Genomic DNA, 14,751 nt, shown 5'->3' with positions numbered 1-14,751 from the left:
GCTGATCTACTATTTGACCAAAGTAGTTTGTTGCATTTACAACGTGGAGAGGCAGAATCTGAAAGCATAAAATACGTTATAAAGACAACTGATGGTTTCTTAAGTTAATGAGACGTTTTCATGTTGAAGGTGACCTACCTCTTTCCAGCCTAAAGAGATGACAAATACTGCTGTACACATGCATTTCAGAAGATGATGACCTCTTATTACTCCAAAGATTAGGAATAATCCTGAATGAATGAATCCTTATGAATGGTAACTGTCCATAGCCCAGTCCAGACTGGACACAAGTTTATAGAGCAAGATCTATTAGGTCTTGGTGGTATTCCACTTAAATGAACACTAGTGAACTACAGTATTACCTGTCAAGCTACTAACCACTAAGGCATTTCACATCATCCAAGCTTAATTTTAAGTGTTCTCCAACCTTACAATGAGATTTACAAGAACTGACTGGGGAAGCGTGACGCCTTCCCTCTTTTTGCACGGAAAATGCTTGACATAAGCTACCAAGAACACCAATTCACAAAATGCTGGCTGCATTTCATCCAAAGGCTCATGCTAGGCACAAGTACTGAGATACAGCTGAGTGTATGAGGCCAGACAGAAAAGAAGACCAGAAAGGTAATTTCCACTTACTAAAACCCTAAAACTCTCACAGTGCAACTAGAGATTCTTAAAGGAAAGCAACATGATACCGAGTTCTAAACAAAAGAGACAGTGAAGACTTATCCAATTGACAACTGATTTGTAAGACATATATCCAGGCTCTGCAGTCAGCAGAAGCAGAACTAGATGAGGAAAGAGGCCACAACTGCTGTCTTGAGTGCACAAAAGGGAAGTACAAGTTTATAACAGGAGTATTATGAAATCTGTCCAGGTTTCAAGCACTCAAACTGTATCTATAGGTTATCAACGAGTTTCAACTACCAGCTGCCAACAAAAGCTTATTTATTAGGCAGAAATGGAGTGACACCAAGGAATCCACCCAGTTTTTATTGTCTATTCTCACAACCTATGATTTTTGGGAATGGGGAACACCCATTGATTGCATGACTTGAGCGCACCTGAATTCTAGCTAAAGACAGGACAGGAAGAAAGTGTAAGCAGTTCATCCAAAAAGGAAACCACCCAGCAGTTCTCAGATCCAAGTACTAACCTTGAAAGGAAGCACCAGTGTCTACACATCTGTCCTCAGCAATCATTATCCAAGGTGGAGACGAGACAGACTCTACAGTACTGCTGTACAGGAAGACTATCTAGTAAAGTCGGGACTGAAAAGCCAAGTGAAGGGAGTTTTGACATACAAATTGTTACTGAGATGTGAAGAACCACTATAGCAAAGTCAAACCAGTAACCAGGAAGGTTTCATGACTATTTAACTACTAAAAATGGCAGTCTGAATGTAACAGGATTCTATCAAAACTGTTTTCAACACCACAATGACACCTTAGTAGGAAGCAACTGCTCCATCTAGAAGAGAGAATTTATATCCCATGTCTATGGACGGTGCAAATAGAGAAAATATTTGGTTCGATTGACAAGGCCAGAATATACTCATTTTTCAGGAAGTCTGCATCAACGTGGCAGAGAAGGAAAAATCCTCCCTTCAACTCTTGTTAAACAGGCATGATCTTCCACTGCAACGTTTCTTCACTCCAGAGGATTGTGTTTGCTCTACTACAGAAATAATGACATTTACAGGACCTTTAATCTTTGCCTATTTTGGTTTATGTTCTAAATAGATAGAGGAAAGGAATAAACAGAACAAATGCCCTCTTCCCATAGAACATGAGCCTCCAATGCAGGAGAAAACCTAAGGTAAACTCAGAACCACCTACAAAACAATTTTAGGTCAAGCTAAAGATTAAGTGAAAATCTGACACACACTTAAGCAACAGAGAAACTAAAAAAGCTAAAAATCTCCCAAATACCCAAGAGATGTGGGATATGTACTACATTAACATGAAGGTAATATGCTAAGGAGGTATTTAAGATGTGTTCTTGGTACACCAAACCAAGGGAAAAAGCAATAACTGTAACTTACCATCAGATATCCAGGTGTTTGTGTCACTGCATCTGGGATATGCTGGGGCACGTCTATTTGTAAATTAACTTGACGACGATCCAGACACACTGTTCTGTTTCTACATATTTAAAAACTGGTTTTAGAACAAAGCCCTTTTAGTTGTAAACTATTTTTGATGTGGCTTACAACATCTTTTAACACTAACATTTCATCAGCCCTCAGTATTCAATTTCTGTTTCAAGTAGCACCAATGACTGGAGATTAGACAGAAGTGGCCAAAAAGCTCTTGTTGTAAAAGTTTATACAATAAAACCAAAATCCACCAGGAAACTAGTTTCAGAATAAAACAAATACTAACACTGAATTTTGTGTTACTTGCAACAAGGGTCATCCACACGAGAAGGAATATCTGAGGGCTTCATCTAAGGCCCTGTTAGAATCCAGTTAGACACAGCTCAGAGAAGTCATCTACTTACCTAATCTGGAGGGACAGAAGACAACAGAGGAGAGAGCAAAGCATAAGCCTTGGGCAATTATGGGCAGGAATACTAATCAAAAAAGAGCCTGAAGTTCCCTCAAGAACACTTGGGCAGGAATGACAATGAATTATGATATCCTGTCAGGCTACATGAGATTGGTCTCCAGAAAATGTTGGTATTTTGATTTTCGTAGCAGTATCTAAGAAGAGTGAAACTGATGCAAAAGTAACCACAAGAAAAAGAGTCATGAGCAAAAAATGGTTTCATGAAAGTATCCAACAGCAAAATTGAGCAAGAAAACAGAAGCAGCCATCATTGAGGCATATACCACCTTCCTACACCAGTATGGGTGGTAAGAAAGCTTGGCAATTCCTTACCTGCAAGTCCCAAATGTTTTAAGATGGGTACACAGTGGCCTTGACAATTTCTGGTATTCTTCATCTTTTAGCACCTTGGCAGTCAAACCAGGCAGTTCTGGGGGAACTTCAGCTTCTGCCTGCTGCAAATAGCGGAGGATCCCAAGTGCATCACACTCGTTGTTTTCTGTTAACAGAACGACTGACTTTGCCTTTGTGTTCTCTTGGTCTACAGAAGAATCCTAAAACAAATACACATGTATTTTTAACAGCTTCTGTGTATCCACTACTTTGTGATCAAATGCACTATTAACCTGGTAACGGTTTGTCAAACCTTTATCGCATTACAGAAGTTGTCAGGCATGCTGTGTACACGATGAGCAAAGATTCTTGGACAGGAAAACTGAAATGTGTCACACAAGTGGCATCTGTAACTTCCCAAGACTGCATGCATTCATCTGTTAAAGCTAAGCACACAGTTTATACACACTTGTAAGGGTACTACTTGAAGCATGTGAAGTGTGACATCACTTTAACAGTGGCTGTTTCCATCTCTCCATCCACTGATTTAAGAAGTAAGAAAAAAGGTCCTTCCCCAACCACTTTGTCATGGTTTGCCATGACAGCCTTTTCTGGTGAGGGGGAAGGGGCTGTGAAGATGAGTCCTGGAAGAAGCTGCTCGCAGCTCTCCCCAGCTCTGAGCCAGACCCACTGCTGGGGCTGAGCCAATGAGCCTCCATCATCACTTTTTAAGAGAAGCCTGAAGAGGAGGTTTCTTCCTCCATTCTTCTTTCTTCTGCCCTTTCTTCTTCTGGCTGCTGGTGGTGCAAGGAGTAGGAACAGTGAGAGAAACAACCATGCTGACTCCAAGGTCAGCGATGAAAGAGAGGAGGAGGTGTGCTGGAACAGAGACCTCCCTGCATTCTATGGAGAGAACTGGGGAAGCTGAGGTTTGTTTGCATTTCTTTAAAGACCCTACAGCAGCGGTAGAGACTCATTTTGCTAAAGCTGGCCCCAGTCCAGGGGCAGCGATTCACTTCATTAATGGCCCCGAGCCAGGGGCAGTGATTTCCTTCTTTATCACTATGGCCAGAGCAGGCCGTGTCCCGAAGGAGGGACCCAATATCCACAGCTGTAACTGTGGGGAGGAACCATATTGGGATTTATCAAAATGAGACAGAACATAGTTCAAAATGTCATCATGAATGCATTCTGTGTCAGACATTCCTGTCAGCCTTTCTTCTAGCTGGCAGAAGGGCAGGGTTTGGGCTGTTTTTAGCAGAAGTAGTTAAATTACAAATTCACAAACCTCCTTTATCCTTAGAAGTCAAGATATTTTAGTTTGTTATATCTTAATAATTAAAACCCCCACTTACCTGTGTAAAATGATGCTCACCCGATGAACCATTTCTGCCTCATCTCCTGAATTAGTGAATGTCGGCACCTTCTGAAGATTACTGTGGGTAAAAGCCAGTATTTTGAGTAACACAGCGGTTCTTTCACTGTCCATACAAGGCTGTACAACCTAAAGGTGGATACAAACCAGAGGGCTGGTAATTCATGTAATCTAGACATGCTTTACTGTGTGTTTCTTCTTTTAAGAAGCACGAAGCATTGTTATATGCCAAAGAACATCGGTACATCGTAAATCTCCTGTTGAACTTACAATGCACAATATACAATTCTCACAAAGGGTGTGAATTTCTGACAGCTTCCAGAAGCAAAATTAAAACCCATCACAATCAAAATCTCACATCAATATTTTCTTATACATGTGATTTTTGATGATTTGTCAGTGTTGAAGTTTCTCATTGAAGTACCACTGAAGAAGTTTCACACTCCATAAGCACAGTGCACTACCTCAGATAGTCTTAAACAAAAGCCCCAAAACATGGACATTTACAGAACTATGAAGAGAGCCTCTGCACCTCCTCATCAGTGTGGGATGATGGCCTGACTGTCAGATCTGCCTCAAGAATTCAGTCATCCACTGTCCCGACCAGGGGAAAGGGAAGTCCCAGACGCAGGAGTACACCGCGAAATGAACTCTGGCTCTTTTTGCGTGGCCAAGGAGAGGATATGAGGAAGTGGGATGGTGAACCCACTTTTAAGCTGGAAGCGCGTGTACGTGAACTAAGGGGGAAGACAGCTGTTAGAAAAGGACCTCCCAAGAGGGCTGTCAGCAGAGTGGCTGCCAAAACAAAAGAGGACCATCAACAATCTCCCAGACATAGAAGAACTGCAACTACTTCCTTCGATGCCAATGAGGAGACTTCAGGTCTGCAATTGCAAGGATCAGATAGCGAATACTCTGATGAAGAACAGAAACAGAGGGTCCCTGCCTCCAGCCAGGAGGAGGAAAGGGATGACCGAATCTACTGGACTGTGTGGGTTCGATGGCCTGGCACATCAAATCCACAAAGGTATAAAGCCTTAGTAGACACAGGGGCACAGTGTACATTGATGCCATCAAGGTCTAGAGGCACAGATTCTGTCTGGATCTCTGGAGTGACAGGGGGATGTGAAGAATTATCTGTATTAGAGGCTGAAGTGAGCTTAACAGGGGACAAATGGAAAAAACACCCCATTGTGACTGGTCCAGAGGCCCCTTGTATTCTTGGCATAGATTACCTCAGGAGAGGGTACTTCAAAGACCCCAAGGGGTATCGATGGGCTTTTGGTATAGCCACTGTAGATACAGAGAAAATCAAACAACTCTCTAATTTACCTGGCCTCTCAGAAGACCCTTTTGTTGTGGGATTGCTGCAAGTTCAAGAGCAACAGGTACCAATTGCTACCAGGACAGTGCACCGGAGGCAATATCGCACGAACCGAGATTCCCTGACTCCCATCCGTGAGTTGATTCATCAACTGGAGGCTTCTGTCGGGGTAGGGCGGAGGCCGGGGCCGGGAGGGAGGGCGAGCGAGTTGGCTGGTCGGCCGGCCGGTTTCTCTAGGGCTTGCTGGCTGGCCAGCAGTACCGGAGCTAGCTCCCGCCGAAGCCGCTGATAGTGCGCCTGATGCGGATCGCGGCAGACACCCCGACGGCGCCCGCCGAGGCGCGGCGGGTCAAGAAAGCGGCCACCCACTCCGCGAAGCAGGAGGAAGCCACGGCCGGGGATGGAACAGCGGCGACCACCTCGGAGCGGCTGCCAGACGAGGAGCCGGCAGTGCCGGAGGAAGCGGGCGGACGGGCGGGCTGGCACGGGGGCGCCGAAGGGGCGGCTTGCTGCACGTCGGCGCAACCCGTCGCGGGCGCCCGCAGCCGCAGCCCTCTCGCCCGCAGCCGCAGCCCGCTCGCCCGCAGCCACCACACTTTATGACACTCCTAGTGCTGCCACTGGACAGCTGCGGCTCCGACGCCGACCTCGCTCCGCAACCTCAGCCGACGACTGCCTCAGCGTTGCCCTCGGATACACACACCGCTGTGGCCGCCGCGGTCGCGCCTCCGTCAGATCGTCGTTTCGGCTCTCAGCGCCGCCGGTGGCCGCTCTGCGCCGACGCGGAGATCTGGCCGCTGCTCACGCTGGGGCTGGAGAACATCCTCCTGAGCAGAGCCCTGATGTCTCAGACGTTTTGGGTGCGATCGCAGAGCAGTCCCCTGCCGGTGAAGAACGCCCGCCATCTCTGGACCGGACCCTAGCAGTGGTGTCCAGCAGTGAAGCTGACAAAGATGGAAGCTCTTAAGACCATGTTGAGAGCACTGGGCAATGCGGCATGGAAGCAGTGGGATAAAAATTCAGCAGAAGCCACTTGGCTGGTCAATAGCAGAGGTTCAACTGACCGTCCTGGTCCTGCCCAAACAAAACCACTACATACTGTGGGAGGAGACAAGGTCCCCGTAGTGCACCCAGGGAAATGGCTGGGGAAGGCAGTATGGGTTGCACCTCCCATGGGAAAAGGCAAACCCATTCGTGGGATTGTCTTTGCTCAAGGGCCTGGCTGTACTTGGTGGGTGATGAGAAAGGATGGGGAAACTAGATGTGTACCTCAAGGAGACTTAACCTTAGGGGAAAAATAACTTGTTATGTGAGTTATCTGTTGTAGATGAACTTTGCAAGAAAAACCGGACAAGTGGACAAACCAAGCCGGTGCTGGTGCCCAACACTGAACATACTGTTTCCCCTGGCTTGGATATCCATCTTGATGGATGAGACAGAAGTTATGGCCTGCTCCAGTGAACATCTACAGAGGATGAAAGATATAAGAATGTTGTTTGTTTGTTTGATGCAAGATGCAAGAGGGAATACAAGAATGATGTTTGTCTGTTGAAGAGTGGGGGTACTGGTTAATGAGAGTATATAAGAATGTATATGGATCGTTAAGATGGTTTGTCTGAGCATGACATAAATGGTATGGAATAAGGGGTGGAGACTGTAGTGGGTCTGGGACGGTAGTGATTTTCCACAGCAGCTCCTGCAGTGCTGTGCTTACTGTTGATATCAATATTATGACTACCGCTTGCACAACATCGGGGCTGTCCCTCCAGCATTCCTTCCCCCACCTTCACCAATAGCTGTGAGTGGGCATGATCTTGGGAGGGACTATGGCCAGGACAGCTGACCCAGGCTGACCAAGGAGATATTCCATACCCTATGACATCAGCTCCGGAATATAAACTGCGGGAGAGGAGCAGGAAGGGGAGGCGAGATGCATTTCTGGCCTTCCCAAAGCAACCGCTACGCGTACCGCAGCCCTGCTTCTCGGGAGGTGGCCGGACATCGCTGCTGATGGGAAGTGGAGAGGAACAGCTTTATCTGCTTCTGCTTTGCTTCCCGCGCGCGGCTTTGCTGCTTCTTTATTAAACTGCTTTTATCTCAACCCACGAGACTCCCATCTTATTTTCTCCCCTTCCCTGGCTTGCTGAGGAGGTGGGGGATAAAGTGGTGTGGTGGGCACCTGGCATCCAGCCAGGCTCAAACTACCACACCTCCTTTCTCCCAACTGTTTGGGAATTCTGCTGCAATAACATACCCTTTCTGTAACAATACTTTAGAAGAGCTACAATCAGATTTTTATCAAATAGCTCAAACATTTTCAAATGACCATTTCCCGCTGAAAGAGCATCTTTGTTTTCCTATTCAAGACAGATGTTTTTGAGAAACTGAGAACTACCTCTCCCACAATTGTAATGTTATATCCACACTCCATCTCAGGAAGTCCAATACCAGAACAGAAAGAACAGTCTGAAGAGAAAACAGCAATAGTCCACTGGATAAAGAAGACATACCATCTAATTTATAACTTGATATTTGCTGCTACAAAGGCACATTTAACAGCTTCACATACAGCAAATTGGGAAACCTGTTTCCACTAAGGAATTTCTCTAGCTTATCACAGCTAGAAGCACAGCCCTTTAGTCTTATCACCAATTTTTTAACAGATAATATTAGAAGGTTAATGATTTAAAAAAAATCTGATACTGATACATCCTTGTCAACATGGAACTTGATGCTGTTCCTCTTAGAAGACTGTGATCAGCTCCTTCTTCTATCTGCACTGTCATTAGGACCCAAGAATCCAAGAAAATGCTTCCAAGACTATTTGATCATTCACTTCTGCCTTTCATTCTACTGTTTAAACAGTGCTGCTAAGAGGAAAAATGAAGTTTCTTACAGACAAGACCTTAAAGCACATTAAAGACCCCTACACTGAAACCACCGCTACCAAATGGAACAAAAACAAAAGTCATCTGCTTTGGAAACCATCCACAGCAAAAGACAACAGCATAATGGAGCAGTAGCTTAGACCAGGGCAAGACAGGCCTCACTGATTAAAGAAAAAAACAAGGCAAAGTCTGCTTTGACTGAGTACAACTCCACTTCTCCAATACTTCATTCTGCCAGAAGTATACAAATGTGGGGTTTTCAAACTTCATTTTCTTTTCAACTCTACCACTGGGGTTCAGGAAGGTGTTTGTTTTCAGTGGGTGACACTTGCTTTCAAGACACTTGCACAATTGAATAGTATTTTCCCATCTGAACATTTAAGCTATTTACCTGTTCAGGAGCATCAGAGAACAGCACCTCAACCTCATCAAGAACAAGATGGCAAAGATTACGAAACAGCGGGTGACGTTCAGACAGTCTCAGGAGGCAATATGGTGCAGGCACTATTACCTCACCTACAAGTCGGTAAAGGACAACTGTTAACATTAATTTACATTCCACATGACACACTAGTTTTATGAAGAAGGTCTCAACTGCATTTCAGATGCATCATCTTGAAGTTATGGGAAGGTTTTTTTGGTTGGTTTTGGTGGTAAGGTATTTTTGTTTGGATATTTGTGTGTGTTTGGATTTTTGGTTGGGGTTTTTGTTTTGTTTTGTTTTAAATAGGGACCATATAACTCCATGTTCTGACTTCTAGTCAACAGTCATTTTAGTTCGCTTCTATTTCTTTACCCCTGTGTGTCTTTAAGATCTGAGTACGCAAAACTGTGTTTTTGAAACACTGAAAAGTCTTTGTTAACAGCTTTACAGAGCAGGATGTCATTTCATTTCCCAACAAGACCATGGCAGAACCAGATCGACAGAAGGTAAATATCTAAACACATTCAAGCATAGCCTTTAGTAGTTTGGTTTTAACAACAAAATAATGCCAATATTGTATCTTCATTTCTTACAGTTTTATGCAATTAAGACAGCCTACATTGCATTCAAGTGTCATTAAGACGACAGAAGTATTCTTACATCTTTGGATTTTCACACTTTTAGCTGCTTCTTTGTTCTGCCCAAGCATTAACAACATTGGATGAAGCTGTCTGGAGCATCTTTGGTATGTTTTCAGTAGCTCAAAAACAAGTTGTGCCTTCTTCCACCCAGGACACAAGATAAGTGCTAGTGGCTAGGTGTGCATGTACAAAAGAGTTACAGTAGAGCATGAGACAACTGTTTAGAATCTTAGTCATTTTACTGTTTCAGAATTTAGGGCAAAACTAAAATCCGCAAAACAGGCCTTTCAATGCTTCAAACAGAAGCTTTTAACACCATATCACCTCTTAAATGCAGATGGTACAGGCCCGAGGAACCGTGCACCAAGCTGGAGACAAATGGATGTGCAGCAACACACGGTGAAAGGTCCAAAAGTTTCATAGAAGCAGAAACATCTTGTCTTACTTGGAGCTGTGTGAGCCATTTTCAGTGGCCCCTTACAGCCTCAGTAAGTCTATGTTTCTGTGATCTCATGCATTAGAAAATGAATGACAATGTTTTAAAAATCAAACCAGACATTTCCATTTCACTATGTAACAGCCCCTTAAAAATCAAGCTTCATCGAGTATCCAAGTGATATGACATTAACCACTTGTTAGATATTACTTGATAAATAAGTTACAGACTGCCACACTCATGCAGTCCATCTCTGTCAATGTCTAAGCAGATGACCTAAATAACCTGGGAAGCATCATGAAGATACTCTAAGACTACATGAGATGCACCCATTCTCAACATGCACTACCTTTTGGATCATTCATTGACATTTGCACCTTAGAACACAAAGCCTGCAGTACTCTAATATATACATCCTCCACTCCTGTTTCTCAAGGTTTGTAGCAACTGCTCAACTGCAAAAGTGTAAGAATTGGTGGAATATACAGGAAAGGATTATCTCCCTGACATGAGATGGCAACTACATCACATCCTTGAGCTTTTGGTGGCCAACAGTAAGATTCAGTGGAGTTACGGCCTAATCTTTTTTTCCAAGTTCCTACAGAAAGAGAAATAAAGAGTTCTACCTGAAAATCGTGTGCTTGAAACACCAACAAGGCAACACAAAGCAATGAGCAATTTAAAAGCCTTTGACCCACTGCATAATACATTTCCTTAACACACAATATGATAAGAGTTCTTCTGGGATGAGGAGTTAAATTCTTACATCTCATTCAAATGCCATCATTTGTAGCAGTGGTTGATAGATCAGATGAAACTGTACAATTCTACAGTCTCTCTGAAGCATAATTTACTCAACCGTATGAACAACCTCCTACACATTCCTCAATCAAAATTAGCTACTATAATATTTAGTATTTGAAATTTAAGGTATGATACTAGTCTTAAAAATACTAAATGTAATGTATTACATTAGCATTACCCTTTCCAGATCTTCAAAAAGTGGTGCTGTTTACAGAATTGATGGTGGCTTCATTTTCTTGCCAAGAAAGACAAAGTTTCTTTCTTCAAGATTTTGAAAACTCTGAAACCATATGAAATAGATGACAAAGGCAATACTTAGTAAATGGGTTTGAGCTTACATCCAACTTAAAAACTATTTTTTTTGAGAAGAATTAGCCAAAGAAATGTAAACACAAATGAAGTACAACTCACACACACGTCACACAGAACAGTGCTGAGACTCCTACTGTCCCCTGACTTGGCCATTGCCTCTGTTTCTTGCTTTTTTTCTTTTTGTCTATTCCCCTGCATTTTTTTTTGCCCTTCATATTTTCACAGAGGCACCATCAACTTTGCTGGCTTGCTGACCTTTGGTCTGGTCTTGTTGCTGATGTGGCTGGATTCAGTCCCTGGTGTCCCTCCACAGAGTCCCTCCACAATGACCACTCTTGTAGCCTCAACACTACCCACACCTCCACATATATGACACACGTTTGCAGAGGTTTAAATGGAAGTTATATCCTGGAATTACCTGTTGCTCATTTTCAGTTCTATGTGTGTTCAAAGGATCAGAATTTAAGCCCTGCTGAAGCCTGAGAAATATACAAATATTAAATTCAATGGAAATGCAAAAGGAAAGTGTAATCGTAAATATCACCAATATTTCTAAAATGGCATGAAACAGTTCACCTACAAAATATCTCTGATGTATTACCTGTGCCAACAAAAACCCTCAAATATGAAAGAAGAAATCAAAAAGTACCATTTTGGATGTAAAATTTACTATTAGGTTTTAGGTATCTGAAAATAACCCAAAGGTTTTTTTAACCAAGACAATTGGTGGGTTCCTCAACTTCAGAAGAAAATCAGATGGGACTGCAGGAAAAAGGTGTCTTAAAGTTGCAAAAACATGAAACAATGTATCTTTGCAACAGTTAAAACTTGAATTAAAAACACCCCTCAGCTTGTTTACATATGCAGCAAGTGATTTGCAGCATAATAAAAGCCTTGCACAAGTCAACTCAGTCAGATTTCATTCAGCTGGAAAACTTTATCAATCACACTAAGAATAAAAGAAGGCAACTGAATATGCTGAGTGTGCAGAAACGTACTGCCTCATCACAGCCTTGTTTTCAAGCTACTGTTTAGAAAGAATTGCTATTTTTACTGTGGTCTGGATAAGTATCAGCAGCTTCTAATGGCCTCCTTCCCCAATACCATGTGCACACATCTTGTCTTACCCTCTGCCCTTTTAGCTGTCTAAGAAGAGTAACTGGAAACATACTACAGCTCCTAATTATCTGGCTAAACAATTGGTTCAAATATGTAACATACTGTACCATACCTGTCTGTGTGAACTGCTGGATTTTCCTCGAAAGGCAATCCTGGGATTGTTTGAACAATCTATCAAGAAAAGACAAACCCTTTTCTGGCAGTAAAATACTGTTTAAGAGCAACATTTTAGAAAAACAAGATTACTGAGCTCAAGGTGGTTTTCTTACCTAACCGAATTTTGTTCATTAAGAATCAAGCATGCAACAAGAACATCAACCACACAGGAGAATCAGTTCATGTTCACTGCTCAAGCTATAGCTTCTGGCAGCTCTTTCTTTGAAGAATCCGCCCCTGTATTCCCTCAACAACTACCAAAAGCTGGCCACACAAAACCACTACACATCTTCACAGCACTAGAGCAAGTGAGCACAAAAGGAGACACAACCTGTTCAAAGTCCATCGTTGCAATCTAAAAAACCAAAACCACCAGAACCACAAACTTGAAGGACAACGCTCTCTTTTAACTAGATCAAGAGTTAGTCCCAGATTTGTTACAGAAAAGGACGTGATAGCTGACTACAGTATTCCTAATCTGCCTTACAGATGCTTCACTTAATTCATTCTGACATTTGAATAGAAAATCTAACACTTACAGATGTGGTAGTTTCACTGTCACCTGTGTTTGAGCTTTGTCATGTCTTTTCAAGAACAGAACCAGATACAGCAAGATCTAGAATGACAATTTTAAAAGATGCAGAAACACGTTTGTGATTATCTGAATCTATGAAAGGCCAGTGTTTTTACAGTTGGTTGCAACTGACTTCTTTCTCTGCTTGTCTCATTTTCTAATGGCAAAAAGAACAACCAAAAGACAGTTGTAGTTACATAAAGATATGCAAATGAACCGAGGGAACAAGGACAGAGGATATTTATAGTGATTCAAGTCTGTTTTAAACAAGACAACTCACAGAAAACATTCAAGTTACCTCTGTGTAGAGAAATCCCTCTAAACTCAAATCAAACAGTAAGGTATCACTGATCAATGCTACAAGTTATTTCAACAGTATCTAATGCTTTTCAGCATATCAACAAATGACCCTGCAACTCACCTTTGTCTTATCAAGTACAAAACGCTTTAGAATATTCCTGCATCTGCTGATTTGATTGCTCTTTGTAAAGTCTGATACATAGGCAGTGTTTGTTAGGATACCTTTTGTTCCACTTGTTGGATTCCAACTGATACAGTAGGTCAATATATCCAGGTAAAGACAAATGATGCACTGCATGAATGATTGCTGCCAACACACACGGTTCCCACTTGTTTCAGGATCTGTTGATACCTTCTGCTGGAGCAGCACTGTCCTCAAATCAAGTGCAGGATTAACAACTTTCATTGGAAGAGAGTCAAGATTTAATGATGTTTGAGTCTGCTGAACTCACTGCATTCTCTTCAGCTTGCTCAAAATGAGCAAAGCTGCTTAAGACGAGATCATCATTAACGCATACCTAAAAAACGCAAGTCTTTGACTGACCAGAATCAACAAGCAAGTCACCATCACATACTGCTTTAGAATTTATTTGAAGCTGGAGACAATAGGAAGACATATGCAGTATGTACAAATGCTTTCTGAAGAGTACTCATTCCAGGGCAGGAAAGTTGGTCATATCTTCCTCTATGTTCTCCAAACAGGTGTTACTTACCAGTTTCATGCTTTTGCCTAAAATTCTGTGCTCAGTTTTCTATGAGCTTTAAACATTTTTAGAAAAACTATCTTAGTTTTATGTCCCTTTGATTCAGAGTGCATCCAAACCTGGCAGGAAAAAACAATATTCAACTTCAAAGTTCTCACTGGCTCAGAGAGAAGTGACACTTGCCAACTGTGATTCTGAACAGAGAAGGTATTCAAATTAAGATGTAATCCAAGTTATTGTCTACAGTGAAGAGCACAGCTCTAATGTTAAAAGTCTTGGTAAAATACTCCAAATGGCAGCAGTTTTCAAACACATTTATTTTTGTCTACTACGCAGCTGCTTAAGTCTGACAGTAGCTGCAGCAGAGATTTAGCAGGAGTTACGCACTTTGGTAAGTGCAACGAGCTTTCTTCCTTTCTCCCAACTGTTTGGGAATTCAGCCTTATGCACATATGAACTTGTATTTATTTTCATAACACCATGCAACTGCCTTCTTGAAATATCTTTAAGTGTATCACAAAGAAGGACAAGAGTACAGTAAATTCACATAGTTGTTCATCTGAAGTACTTGGGGGACTTCATTTGCTTGTCAATACCTTCCAAAGCGCTTCACAAGTTTCCACCTCACAGAATTCATTCCAAAGTTCACAAACAACAGATTTAGAAAATAAATCTTCTAATAAGTTAATGATTGCACTTCTACTGTATATGGCAAATTACAAAATTCACTTGCAAATAACACTTTTCGGTCTTAAATTTGTCACAAAGTTATAACTTCTACAGCACAGTGCACAAAGAGCTTTGTAGAG

This window comes from Colius striatus, unplaced genomic scaffold, assembly GCF_028858725.1.
Source record: "Colius striatus isolate bColStr4 unplaced genomic scaffold, bColStr4.1.hap1 scaffold_37, whole genome shotgun sequence".
NCBI lineage: Eukaryota > Metazoa > Chordata > Aves > Coliiformes > Coliidae > Colius > Colius striatus.
This window is presented reverse-complemented; position numbering follows the sequence as displayed.